Below are 13277 nucleotides of genomic sequence, written 5' to 3' on the forward strand. Positions count from 1 at the left end.
AGTCTATAATGAATAACTTAGGATCTCATCACAAGTATTGCAAAAATTTCTCTAAAGCGATGGACGTAGATTTAGTGGAAGTGTAATTTTCAGACTATGTTCGGGTAATGTGTTGACTTTCTTTGTTTCATTCTGACGAAATGCAACGACGCGACGATTTAATTGCACATTTGCCGGCCGAGGTTAATGAGTTGGGCTGCTCAATACTTGTCCAAACGATTAATCCCGATTTCCTGCTTAATGTTGAATCCACTGACATCAGGTTTTTAATCTCCGTCTGCGTCCTGCTCCACTGCCACAGTGAGGAACAGCATAAATGGAAGTAACGGCACTTCGTCCTCACCTTGAATATTGCTGTTGCCTCGATTGGGAAAGAACTGTGGGTTTTTGTTTTTGCACCGGCTGAATTGCCCTCTCGTTTTATGGTGAATCCTGTCATGGTCTTGTCCGTGAAGTCCACATTCCAGTTCACGGTCCGGTCCGTCGGCTCCTTAATCCGGGTTTTCCCATTTTCCCTTGTTCTATTTTGTGCCTTTATTGAGACACCTGATTTTAGTTTGGGCTGGCACATAAATATCTCTACAAATACCCTGCTGGACTGTTTCCTTCCCTTCTGCTTCCTTCTGAACCTCTACTGGCAACCTTCTCAGCATCCTCATCAAGTTCAGCCGCCGGACTGAGACCGAAGCCTTGCCACGCTAGAGAATGAACTATCTATCGTTGAGTTTGGAACTGCCTCCTTGTGTCCCCGTGTTTAGTGTCCGTGTTCTGTGTACGAGTCCCTGTACTACGTCCTGTGCTCCCCAAGGAGGGGTCCCATGTCTGTGTTCTGTTGTCCTGTGCTCAGGTCCAAGGCTCTGTGTTCCTGTGTTCCAAGACCAAGTCCAGGCGCAGTGTTTTAGTCCATTACAAATCTGAGCACCGGGTACTCGCCCAGCCCAGGGGAACCTCGCCCAGCCCAAGAATACCTCGCCAAGTCCGGTGCTGGAGAATCCTCGTCCCGTGCTCGATCGTCCCCATCCGTATCCTTGGCTGTCATCCCAGCCCTGCGTCCGATTAAGGGTTCCGGCCCTGCATCGTAGAAAGTTTCCTGGCCCTGCGTCCTAGAAGGGGTCCAGGGCTCCGTACCCAAGAGCCTAACCAAGCCGAGTCCAAGCGCCGAGCCAAACCGAGTACAAAAGCCTGGTCCTGCCCTGGAGGAACCTCGTCCTGCCGCGCAGCTTCTACTTCCAGCGCTAGAGGTTCCTTGTCTTGTCCTTGCCAAGGTCCTAGTCCCCAGTCTTCGCCAGGATCCTAGTCACGAGTCCTTGCCAAGATCCTAGTCCCGAGTCCTTGCCAAGATCCTAGTGCCGAGCCTTTGCCAGGATCCTAGTCCCGAGTCCTTGCCAATATCCGAGTTCCGACTCCTCGCCTAGAGCTGGGTTCCAATCCGAGTCAAGACCAGGTTCAAAGTCCCAACCAAGACCAGGTTTCGTGTCCTTGTCCAGACTCTGGTTCCGGATTTCCGAGTTCCTAGTCCAGGATCATTGTTCCTAATTCCATGTCCGGGTCACGTGCTTCTAACCCAGGCCCTGAATCTTCGTCTCGTCCAGGGCCTGGGTCAATGTCCTGCGACGTTTCTTCCCTTGCTATCTTGATAAACCAAGTCCTGTTCCGAGAACTTCAGGATCTGTGCCTTACTTTTGGGTCCGCCACCAGCGTGCCTTATAGCAGAACAGTCCAGTCAAATATGGACCCAGCGACACAGACACTGTTGTTTAACTCTCGCCACTCAGGGTTCCCTCCTGTTGAATGTCGCCCTACCCGGCTGTGTGGTCCCTAATCTGGGAAGGCCTTCTGGGTCGCCAGGAGGCTCCCATAGGGTGGCGGGGGGTGGGGGGTTACTGTCTTGATCCGGTCTGTGAAGTCCGCATTCCAGTTCACGGTTCGGTCCGTTGATTCCCTATTCCGGGTTTTCCAATTTTCCCTTGTTCCATTGGGTGCCTTAATTGAGGCACCTGATTTTCGTCTGGTCTGGCACATAAACAGTTCTACAAATACCCTGCTGGACTGTTCCTTTCCTTTCTGCTTCCTTCTGAACTTCCACCTGCAACCTCGTCAGGATCCCCATCAAGTTCAGCCGCCGGACTGAGACCGGTCTCTTGCCACGCCAATAGAGTGAACTATCTATCGCTGAGTTTGGAACTGTCTCCTTGTGTCCCGGTGTTTAGTGTCCGTGTTCTGTGTACGAGTCCCGGCCCTGCGTCCTGTGCTCCCCAAGGACGGGTCCCTGCTCCATGTTCTGTGTTCCTGTGCTCAAATCCAAGGCTCTGTGTTCCTGTGTTCCAAGGCCAAGTCCAGGCACTGCGTTCCAACCCTGTATAAAGCTGAGACTCGTCTCCTCGCCCAGACCGGTGCTGGTGATTCCTCGTCCTGTGCTTCATCGTCCCCGTCTGTATCCTCGGCAGTCATCCCGGCCCTGAGCCCTAGAAAGGGTCCCGGCCCTGCGCTTCAAGTAGGAGTCCCGGCCGTACCCAAGAGCCTAACCGAGCCGAGTCCAAGAGCCGAGTCAAATCTAGTTCAAGAGCCATGTCCTGCCCTGGATGTTCCTCGTCCTTCCCTGGAGATTCCTCGTCCTGCGCTGGAGTCCTTGCCAAGATCCTGGTCCCGACTCCTAGCCTACACCTGGGTTCCGATCCGAGTCAAGACCCAGGTTCCGAGTCCTAACCAAGACCAGGTTCCGAGACCTTGTCCAGACTCTGGTTCTGGAGTTCCGAGTTCCTAGTCCAGGCCCTGAATCTTAGTCTCGACCAGGGCCTGTATCAATGTCCAGCGTCGTTTCTTCCCTTGCTTTCTTGACAAACCTATGCTTGTTTCTAGAACTTCAGAGTCTGTGTCTTGTATTTGGGTCCGCTACCAGCGCACCTTATAACAGAAGCCCAAGTCCCTTTCTCGCCCCGGTGCGATAAAACCCTGATGAACGACAGTATTTCACGCCCCACAAGATCCATGGTCTAATTCATCTTTCTACGTCCCGCACTCTTCATGTTGACAATTGACACACGTACAGTCTTGCCGCAGGTCCGAGAGTGATTGTTAGCTTATTTCGCTTCCTATAGGATCTGTTTCACTGGGCGAGTTCTACCGGTCTATGTTTCTGTTTATGACCTTCAACTAATATCTGCCACGTTACTCACGCTGAGAAAATACTGGGCCATAAATTACCAAATGCCCATGGCCAAAACCGGCCGATCATTGAATGGAGTAAAGCTGAGACATTATTTGACGTGCTCTAACGGCAGGTGAATCACGTCTAAAAATGTGTGAGAGTTCTTCTAGGATGAGGTGTACATTGTCGAAAGTGGCCGGGTATAAATGTCGAGTAAATGCCTATGTGTACACCCACTAAGTTTCCCTTATGCTCCACCAACAAAAACAAAACAAGCTTATTGAGTGCACTTGTAGTGTATCTGATGCCATCCCTGAGTAACAATCTCCATCCCCAAGTAACAATCTCAATCCCTGAGTAACAATCTGCATCCCCGAGTAACAATCTGCATCCCCGAGTAACAATCTGCATCCCGAGTAACAATCTCCATCCCCGAGTAACAGTCTCCACCCCTGAGTAACCATCTCTACCACTCTGTGAGAATCTCCACCTTTGAGTAACAATCTCCATCCCCGAGTAACAATCTCCATCCCCGAGTAACAATCTCCAACCCCGAGTAACAACCTGCATCCCTTGAGTAACAGTCTCCACCCCTGAGTAACAATCTCCACCTTTGAGTAAGAATCTCCAGCTCTGAGCACGAATCTGCATCCCTGAGTAAGAATATCCATCTCTGAGTAACAATCTCCACCCCTCTGTGAGAATCTCCATCTTTGACTAAAAATCTCCATCTCTGAGCACGAATCTCCGTCCCTGAGTAAGAATCTCCACCCATTGCCATCCTCCCGACAGAGAAACGGCTGCCATCCCAGTTTCGGCTTTCCAGTTTCCCCGCAGTACAGTGAGATGCCGCTGTCCCTTTAAGACTTAGACTGACAATTATTGCCTGCCAGATTCCTCCATGGAAATTAGGGGGTAGTGGAGGTATAATTTGTCCATCAGTGCTAATCACCCCATCTTTGACCTTAGCTGTTCCACCGTGAGCACGATCTGTTATGAGTCAACATGATGCGTTCAGATCAGGTCATGCACAGCACATACCTCCGCCGCACCGCTCGGGTGTGTTTCTGGGGTACAGGGGCTAACGACCCTTGTGCTATTCCTATCGCTGAGCAGCAGTGAACCATCTGACTGGCCTATCAGAGTTCTCTTTGGGAACTAGTTGACTTGATCAGCATTTCTTATCCGGCTATTGTTCACGATTGCACTTAATAAAACAAAAAGTCTGTACTTACATGTCAACTACTCAGTTGTGAGACATTACTCTGCATTGGGGTTCATTACCATCCATAGCTCTCTGGTTACATCCGCAGGATTATAAGGCCCCTCAGCCACCGTTTTACATGATCCATGTGACGTTTGTGCTACAGCTGAAACAACTACGGAAGCAACAGCAACAAGGTCGAATGGCAAGCCACTGTAATATTGATTGTTCTTTACGTCCTTTCACACACTTACGGCATCTTTTCCTGCCCTTTTTGTGAGTAGATTTAAATTATCTAAGCGAGAGGCGATTCTTTGCTAAACGCATGTTGTTACAATTCTCTACATCATTTGTGATAGGAGTGTATTTTGATGAATGATTTGTGGTTTCTCTTTAGGGTTTTACATGAGGAGATTTGCAAGGACGTTGCCTGGATTGGAGAGCATGCCTTATGTTGAGCGAACTTGGCCTTCCTCCTTGAATCGACGGAGGATGAGAGGTGACCTGATAGAGGTGTATAAGATGATGAGAGGCATTGATCATGTGGATAGTCAGAGGCTTTTCCCCAGGATTGAAATGGCTAACATGAGGGTGCATAGTTTTAAGGTGCTTGGAAGAAGGTACAACGGGAATATTGGACAGAGTAATGGATGTGTGGAATACACTGCCAGCGAAGGTGGTAGAGGCGGATACAATAGGATCTTTTAAGAGACTCTTTGATAGGTATATGGAGCTCAGGAAAATAGAGGGCTATGCGGTAGTTAAATTCTCGGCAACTTCTGGAGTAGGTTTCATGGTCGGCAAAACATTTTTGGCCGAAGGGCCTGTAATGTACCCGAGACTTTCGATACTTATATATATTTCTGTCAAAATTCTGTCATTCTTTCAAGATTTGTAAGAAAATTGCTGGTATCTATTAATGCACCATGAAGGAAACTAAGGTTTCATACCAATACCAATGGAAGTTATCAGTTCCAGAAAATTTCAATTTGTTGCTATTTCTTATAATTACATTTAGCAAATCGATTGTAACTTTAGGTATCACAATTTTCCACCCGAAGAAGAAGAAAAGTTGTATACCTTTGAACCTCAAGTTTTACCCTCTTGAGATGAAAACGAAGAACAATTAGGCGGTTGATCAATCAACCTTGCTTTTGTCAGATAAAAGTTGCTTTTGTCAGTCGAAATATGAAATTCAAAAGTGAAGAGGTTATGTTGCAAATTTCTAAAACTTAGGGTAGGCTATTTCTGTAGTATTGCATACAATTCTGGTCGCCCTACTGTACGAAGGATGTTGAAGCTATGAAGAGGGTTCAGAGGAGGTTTACCTGGATTAGAGGGCATGTGCGTTTATGAAAGGTTGTATTAACATGGTTTGTTTTCTCTGGAGCACCGGGAAGTGAGGGGAGATCTAGCAGAGGTTTAGCAGGTTTGAGAGAAAGTGATAGAGTAGACAGGGAGTGTCGGGTTCCCAGGATTGAAGTAACTAATACCGGACGCCATGCATTGAAGATGAGAAGAGGTAGATTCTAGTGAGATGACAAGGTCAAGCTTTTTAAATCTGAGTGCTGGATGCCTGGAGTGCACTGCCCGGTACGGTGGTAAAAAGAAAAAAACATTAGCGGCTTGAAAGAGATCGGAATCAGAAAAAAAAAGAATCAGGGTTATTATCACCGGAATGTGTCGTGAAATTTTGTAATTTAGCAGCAGCATTTCAAAGCAACACATAATATAGAAGAAGAAAGTTGATAATTAATAAATCAATCAATCAATCATTTACAGGATATGTATGTCAAATTGATTAAAAATCGTGGGGAAAAAAAACAGAAATAATATATATTTGAAAAGTGAGGTAGTGTTCACGGGTTCAATGTCCATTTAGAAATCGATGGCAGAGGGGAAGAAGCGTTACTGAATCGCTGAGTGTGCGCCCTCAGGCTTCTGTACCTGCTGTCTGACGGTAACAGAGAGAAAGGGGCCTGCCCTGGGTGCTGGTGGTCCTTAATAGTGGACGCTACCTTTCTGAGACACCGCTCCCTGAAGATGTACCGGGTAATTTGCAGGCTGGTACCCAAAATGGAGCTGACTAGATTTACAACCTTCTGCAGCTTCTTTCTGCTCGGTGCAATAGCCCCTCCCCGCCCCCTCCATACAATACAGTGATGCAGGACGACCTCCAATGCACATCTCTGGAGGTTTTTGAGTTATTGGTTGACATACCAAATCTCTTCAAACTCCCGATGAAGTTTAGTCGTTTTCTCGCCTTCTTTACAACTGCATCGATATGTTGTGACCAGCTTAAGTCCTCAGGGATCTTGACACCCATGACCTTGAAACTGCTCACTGTCTTCACTTCTGATCCCTCTGAGCATTGGTATGTGTTACTTCGTCTTATCCTTCCTGAAGTCCTCAATCAGTTCTTCCGTCTTACTAACGTTCACCGCAAGGTTGTTGTTGCGACACCACTCCACCAGTTGGCATATTTCGTTCCTGTACGTCCTCTGGTCTCCATCTGAGATTCTACAAACAATGCTTGCATCATCAACAAATTTATAGGTGGTATTTGATATGCACATTTGATGCTTCGATATGCACATGGATGTAAGGAAATCGAGGGATATGGACATTGTGGGAAAGAGGGATTCGAGTTTGAATGTTTTTGACTTGTTTTTTACTTAGTACGGTAATCCATTGTGGGCCAAACGGCCTTTCACGTATATTTCAATGCTGTATGATCTATGATATATGAATTCCTTCTAATTTTCTTTCTAGATATTTAAAAGCACGTGTTTGCAGCGCTGGGCTCTAGTGGTGCAATCGGTTAGCGCGTGGTACTTATATGGCAGTAGACGGCGGAGAAATGCCGAGGCTGTGAGTTCGAGCCTCAACTAGAGCACTTGTGATTTTAATGCTTGCAACGCTCAGGTGACTGGGCGTTTCTCAAGCTGAGCATTCAACTGATATGTTACATTTAATTGTGTGCCTTCAAGACACCCTGCTTATTATTTGTATGTAACTTCGAGGCGATGCGCCTTTGATTTTGATCTGAGCAAAGAGAGCGTGAGCTTACAAGCGCTGCAGGAGACCTTCCCTTATTCACTGAAAGGCATGTGCCCGCGGGGCTACAAACATTCTCCCTGTTTGGTTCTTTCATTCAACACGCGTAGCCTCACTTCCCTTTGCTGAACGTGTCTGAACAGGTGGTTTCTTTGTTGAATCAAGGCATCACGTGTCCCCCACATTCCAGTCTTCTCAATCCAATTAACTAAAAGCTGAAGCAACGAACCAGACCTTTCCTGAAGCCATGTTTCAAAAACACTCTAACTGCACCTCAAGCAACACACATGAAAGTTGCTGGTGAACGCAGCAGGCCAGGCAGCATCTCTAGGAAGGGGTACAGTCGACGTTTCAGGCCGAGACCCTTCGTCAGGAATAACAGTTAGTCCTGACGAAGGGTCTCGGCCTGAAACGTCGACTGTACCCCTTCCTAGAGATGCTGCCTGGCCTGCTGCGTTCACCAGCAACTTTGATGTGTGTTGCTTGAATTTCCAGCATCTGCAGAATTCCTGCTAATTGCACCTCACCTTGGTTCATTGTGCTAACGATTAAACTCAATGTTTACTTGCATCGGCGAATTGTTTCAGGCACAGGCGAACAAAAAAGATATTATAAACACAAAGTACTCTGCAGATGTCGGGGTCAAAGCAACACGCACAACACGCTGGAGGAACTCAGCAAGTCGGGCAGCATCCGTGGAACGAACAGTCAACGTTTCGGGTCTGACGAAGGGTCTCGGCCCGAAACGTTGACTGTTCGTTTCCACCGATGCTGCCCGACCGGCTGAGTTCCTCCAGCGTGTTGTGAGTGTGCAAAAGAGATATTAATCGTAGCCTCAATGACCGTAAATGGTATCAAGATGCTGACATCTCAAACCTCTCTATCAAAATTAAGATGCATTAATTCAAGAAAGAACTATATATTAATTTGCACATGTCCCGTGTTCACCAATCCTCTGTTAAAGAGAGGACAACACCCCCGATTCTACTGACGTGCTGAGATTTCGTTTCCAATGGTATGATCCTTCCGGCTCGAATGTGTTCCCTCCACTGCGACCTTTGATGCGATCGACTTGGCACTCCGTTCCTGAAGGCTGTTGTAACCAATATAATTCACGATCACAATAGGTCGTTTAATTGGCCGTTGATGTCCGGGTCTGCTTGCGATCCGACGGATCGGATTGGAACATGAGCATTATTGAAATATCAGTGTGATGGCTTGTCTGGTGTGAGGGTGGACTCGGTGGATGTATTTGACGTGATCCATTACTCTACAGCTGGCATCATCCCACAAGTAATTCTGGCTGCTAACACTTCCTGCTGTCCATAAATGTATCGGCACATGGTTCAGTCACTGACTTTAATTAATTTATAATCCGCGGTGAAGAGAACGGACGAGACAGACTGCGGTGAGAAATTTGAAAGGCGCCGTTCAATTTAGCTCGTGGGCTGCAGCGCCACCGTGTGGACACCGGTGGAAGCGAGAGTACCGAAGATGTTTTAATTTTTGCTTTACAAATGCAAGCAGTTACCTGTTACATGTCGCAGCTTGACCAACACTCCACAGAAGCGTACTGTATGCATGTCACTGTATATATCATATAAATTTAATACTTGTTGGAACGTGTGGTGGAGCATTTGAACATTGAGTCCGAAATGTGCGATGAGGAAGTGCATTCTGGGTCCTGCAATCTCGGTCATCTACGAACCCGCTTACGTTTATATCTGTTCATGTTCTCCTGTAAATTATATATATATATATATTTAAATTCAGCTTTCTGTAATTTATCTTTCTCAGGTTTGAAATATAATGTGCTGCCGCTGGAAAAGCGAATGTCCATAGTATTTACACCCTGGATGTCAATGACAAAAAAAAAAACAACTTGAACGCGAACTAACAAGTTGAGTCTCAAGTTCACCCCAAACACTGGAGTCCAAATATGCTTCTGCCCAGGACTGAACCGGGGACTCCACTGTGCAGGAATTATCTCGTTTTGGGCGGAGTTATTTCCACATTCCATTCACGTTATAAATGCTGATTCGCTGGCGTCGATTAAAAATACAATGATCATAATTCCAATGCAGCTTGAAGATTTTCAACTGCTATCCTTGATATTAAAACAGTGAAAATAGACTTGCGATCACTGTGACAAATTTCCAGTTGGTCAGTGAAGCCGTCCAACCCGAGGTCAGAGTGCAGTGAAGTTTGGTGCCGCCACGTCGCAAACACTTGGGGGCCAAAATCAAAGCTCATCTTACAGAACCCTGACATAGGCTGAACTTCAGGATTTCTCCGGTAAACCACACGGTTATGTGAGTTAGACCGACCAGAAATGGGCATTATTACATTGAAGTACGGGAACCTGCAGTGGAGACGATACAAAATTCAAAGTACATTTATTATTAACGTATACATATTATACAACCTTGAGATTCGTCACCCTACAGGCCAGAAACCCAGAAGAATTCGCAAAATCCCCATCCGCTCCGATTTTTTCTGATCCGCACGCCCCGACTCCGTCTCGTCTTCCTCCAGACAACCTCTTGACCGCGGACTGGGGAAGGGGTGTTCGTGCCATTTCTCAACAGCTCAGATCACTGGCCGCTCTGCACGGATTCTGTGGTGTAGTGGTTATCACGTTCACTTCACACGCGGAAGGTCCCCAGTTTAATCCTGGGCAGAAACATTGCTTTGTCTCCTGAATTTACGAAGAATATGAGACTCCACTGTTGAGTTCGGGTTCAGATTTACTTTCAGAGGCACCCAGAGGTGTAAATGCCATGAACATTCGCATTTCAAGCAGCTGCATATTGCATTGCATACCTGACAGAGATAAATGACATTAAGTTGAATTAATATAAATTATGCATCATTTACAGGAGAACATGAACCTATTTAAGCAGAAGGAGGTTGGTGGATTTTAAATCGCTTTCGTTGTCTTCCCTCTCCCGCTCCCACTTGGAGAAGGCAGTCAGGATGCTCTGAAATGTGCCTCTATAGAAAGTTCTTAGGATTTGGGACCAGATACCAAATTTCTTCAACCGTTTGAGGTGAAAGAGGCTGTTTTTCATTCCACAGCTGGTACGTACAGACCACTTGAGATATTCGGTGATATTCATGTGAGGAACCTAAAGCTGTTCACCCTCTCAACCCCAGATCAACTGATGTCAATAGCGCTAGCCTGTCTATAGGTTAATGTAACTATCTAATCAGTCAAGCATGTGGGAGCAATTTAATGCATGAAATCATGCAGACGTCGTTACGAGGTTCAGTTGTTCGCAACCATTTTCAGAATTGAGAAGAACCGGGATCTACGTTACTTCATCTTTGAATGATTGTTGATGCCAAACAGGCGGGTTTGTGCTTCACAAAACCTTCTGATCTCAAGGGATTTTCACGTACAACGGATTTCATGTCTTACAGAGAATAGAAGGGAAAAAAGGGAACGGCAGTTCTCTGGGCGAAAACTGCCTTTTTATTGAAGGGGGACGACTGGTTCAAGCTGACAACAGACGACAGTAACCCAGATAACCAGGCGATAGAAGTTAAACAAAGAAGAAACATTCTGAACTCAAAATACATGGAGTGGTCTACAGAAAGCGAAGAGCACGACAATGTAGGAGGGGTATGGACTGAGTACAGGTGTGAAGCTTGTGAGAAGGGGATCTGGTGTCTGCAATATGACAGGGTGTGTTTGAGACGCTGCCTGAGTCAGTGCAGCAGGCAGATACACTAGTGACATTTAAGAGACTGCTAGACCGCTAGGAGGAATTTGAGGTGGTGTTATATGGTAGGTAGGGTTTAAGGTTCGGCAGAAATTGTGGTGCGAAGGGCCTGTCCTGTGCCGTACTATTCTATGTTCTAAGTACTGTGTCTGGAACCGCGCTGATCCCCAATTGTTGCCAATCTATATCAACAACGTGGCTAATGCAACATTTCCAATCATGTTCATGAGACAAGTTGATTCTGTTTCATATGACGACATTTTCAAGAGGCTTCAGTAGGTTATAAGCAAACTAGTTGAGTAAGATGAAGCGATCAGTCCAGGTCCACTGCTCAGAAAGATATGTGAAGTACTTCTTATCCGCAGGAAATACAGAATGATGACAATCTGTGACTCAGAACCTACTGACGTGCAGTTGGTAGTTCGGAAAGCAGACGCTGCATTGTATTTAGATTCACAGAGTTAGAGCACGACAACTCTAAATGGGTCCGATGGCCCATCTTGTCCGCCCTTGTGGCCTCGTTTCATTGACCCTCATCTGGACCATAACCTCAGTACCGTTCCCATCCGTGTACTTATCGAAACATCTCTTGAAGCAAGCATCGAGCAGAATAGTAAAGTCCAGCTAGCGCAATTAATTTTGTAGTTTTTTTTTCGAACTGAAATTAAACATTGTAATAAATGGCGGCCCCACGTATCTGACAAAAAAATCTTATACGGTATTTGCAGCAAAGGGAAAACAATGAATGTTCGCCATTCTGGTCCCTGCAATGATGGGGTTGTCATGTTCAGGTCAGACTGAAATTAAACGTCCCACGCATTTCACATATGAGCTTCCCCAAAATAGCTTAGTAAGGAACTCTCCCGAGCTTCTGTCTGTCTGTCAAGTCTACTCGCTCTGACACCTTACAACCGGCACATGCAGGTATCTCCAGTGGATAGGATAGATAGATAGATAGATAGACAGATAGACAGATAGACAGACCGATAGATAGAACGTGTTCTCCAGAAGGCACAATAATATGCAAATCAGTAAAAACAAATGTTTTATTTTCTGATGATCTGGCAAATCTGAGACCATTTCAGATAAGAGATGTGAAAAGTAACAGGCTTTAGAAGGAACAGACTGCGACCTGGTGGTCTGGGGACACTGTTTAGCTGACCTGGCCGGGCCATTAGAACGAGTTTCAGTTGGAAACAACAAAATAAATAGCCAGGGTCACAGATTTAGGAGAATGTAGCCATACAGTTTGACTGGAAGAAATTGAAACTTAAAAGACTGATCTGATAAGCCAAAAGATGGAAATGGGGGATTTCAGTAGTACAGGCGGAGACCAAGCAGAAACGGATGATACAAAGACGGAAAAACAGGGATTACATTTGTATCAAGAAGAACGCCTCTGTAGCGTATCCTTTTTTTCTTGCAACACACATAAAAGTTGCTGGTAAACGCAGCAGGCCAGGCAGCACCTCTAGGAAGAGGTACAGTCGACGTTTCAGGCCGAGACCCTTCGTCAGGACTAACTGAAGGAAGAGCTAGTAAAAGATTTGAAAGTGGGACGGGGAAGGGGAGATCCAAAATGATAGGAGAAGACAGGAGTGGGAGGGATGGAGCCAAGAGATGGACAGGTGATTGGCAAAGGGGATATGAGAGAATCATGGGACCGGAGGTCCGGGGAGAAAAACAAGGGTTGGAGGGAGAACCCAGAGGATGAGCAAAGGGTATACTCAGAGGGACAGAGGGAGAAAAGGAGAGTGAGCGAAAGAAATTATGTATAAAAATAAATAATGGATGGGGTACGAGGGGGAGGTGGGGCATCAGCAGAAGTTAGAGAAGTCGATGTTCATGCCATCAGTTTGGAGGCTACCCAGACGGAATATAAGGTTTTGTTCCTCCAACCTGAGTGTAGCTCCATCTTTACAGTAGAGGAGGCCGTGGATAGACATGTCAGAATGGGAATAGGATGTGGAATTAAAATGTGTGGCCACTGGGAGATCCTGTTTTCTCTGGCGGACAGAGCGTAGATGTTCAGCAAAGCGGTCTCCCAGTCTGCGTTCGGGTCTCGCCAATATATAAAAGGCTACATCGGGAGCACCGGACGCAGTATATCACCCCAGTCGACTCACAGGTGAAGTGTTGCCTC

The 13277-nt window shown here is 46.3% G+C and overlaps 1 non-coding gene across 1 annotated transcript; it reads left to right on the forward strand.

Moving 5' to 3' along the window:
- Positions 1 to 7154: 7154 nt before the first annotated feature.
- On the forward strand, positions 7155 to 7248 carry trnai-uau (transfer RNA isoleucine (anticodon UAU)). The gene is made up of 2 exons: positions 7155 to 7192; positions 7213 to 7248. It is a non-coding gene; the product is annotated as a tRNA-Ile (tRNA).
- The last annotated feature ends 6029 nt before the right edge of the window (positions 7249 to 13277 follow it).

The sequence above is a fragment of the Mobula birostris genome, chromosome 13 (genome assembly GCF_030028105.1).
Source record: "Mobula birostris isolate sMobBir1 chromosome 13, sMobBir1.hap1, whole genome shotgun sequence".
NCBI classification, from domain to species: Eukaryota; Metazoa; Chordata; class Chondrichthyes; order Myliobatiformes; family Myliobatidae; genus Mobula; species Mobula birostris.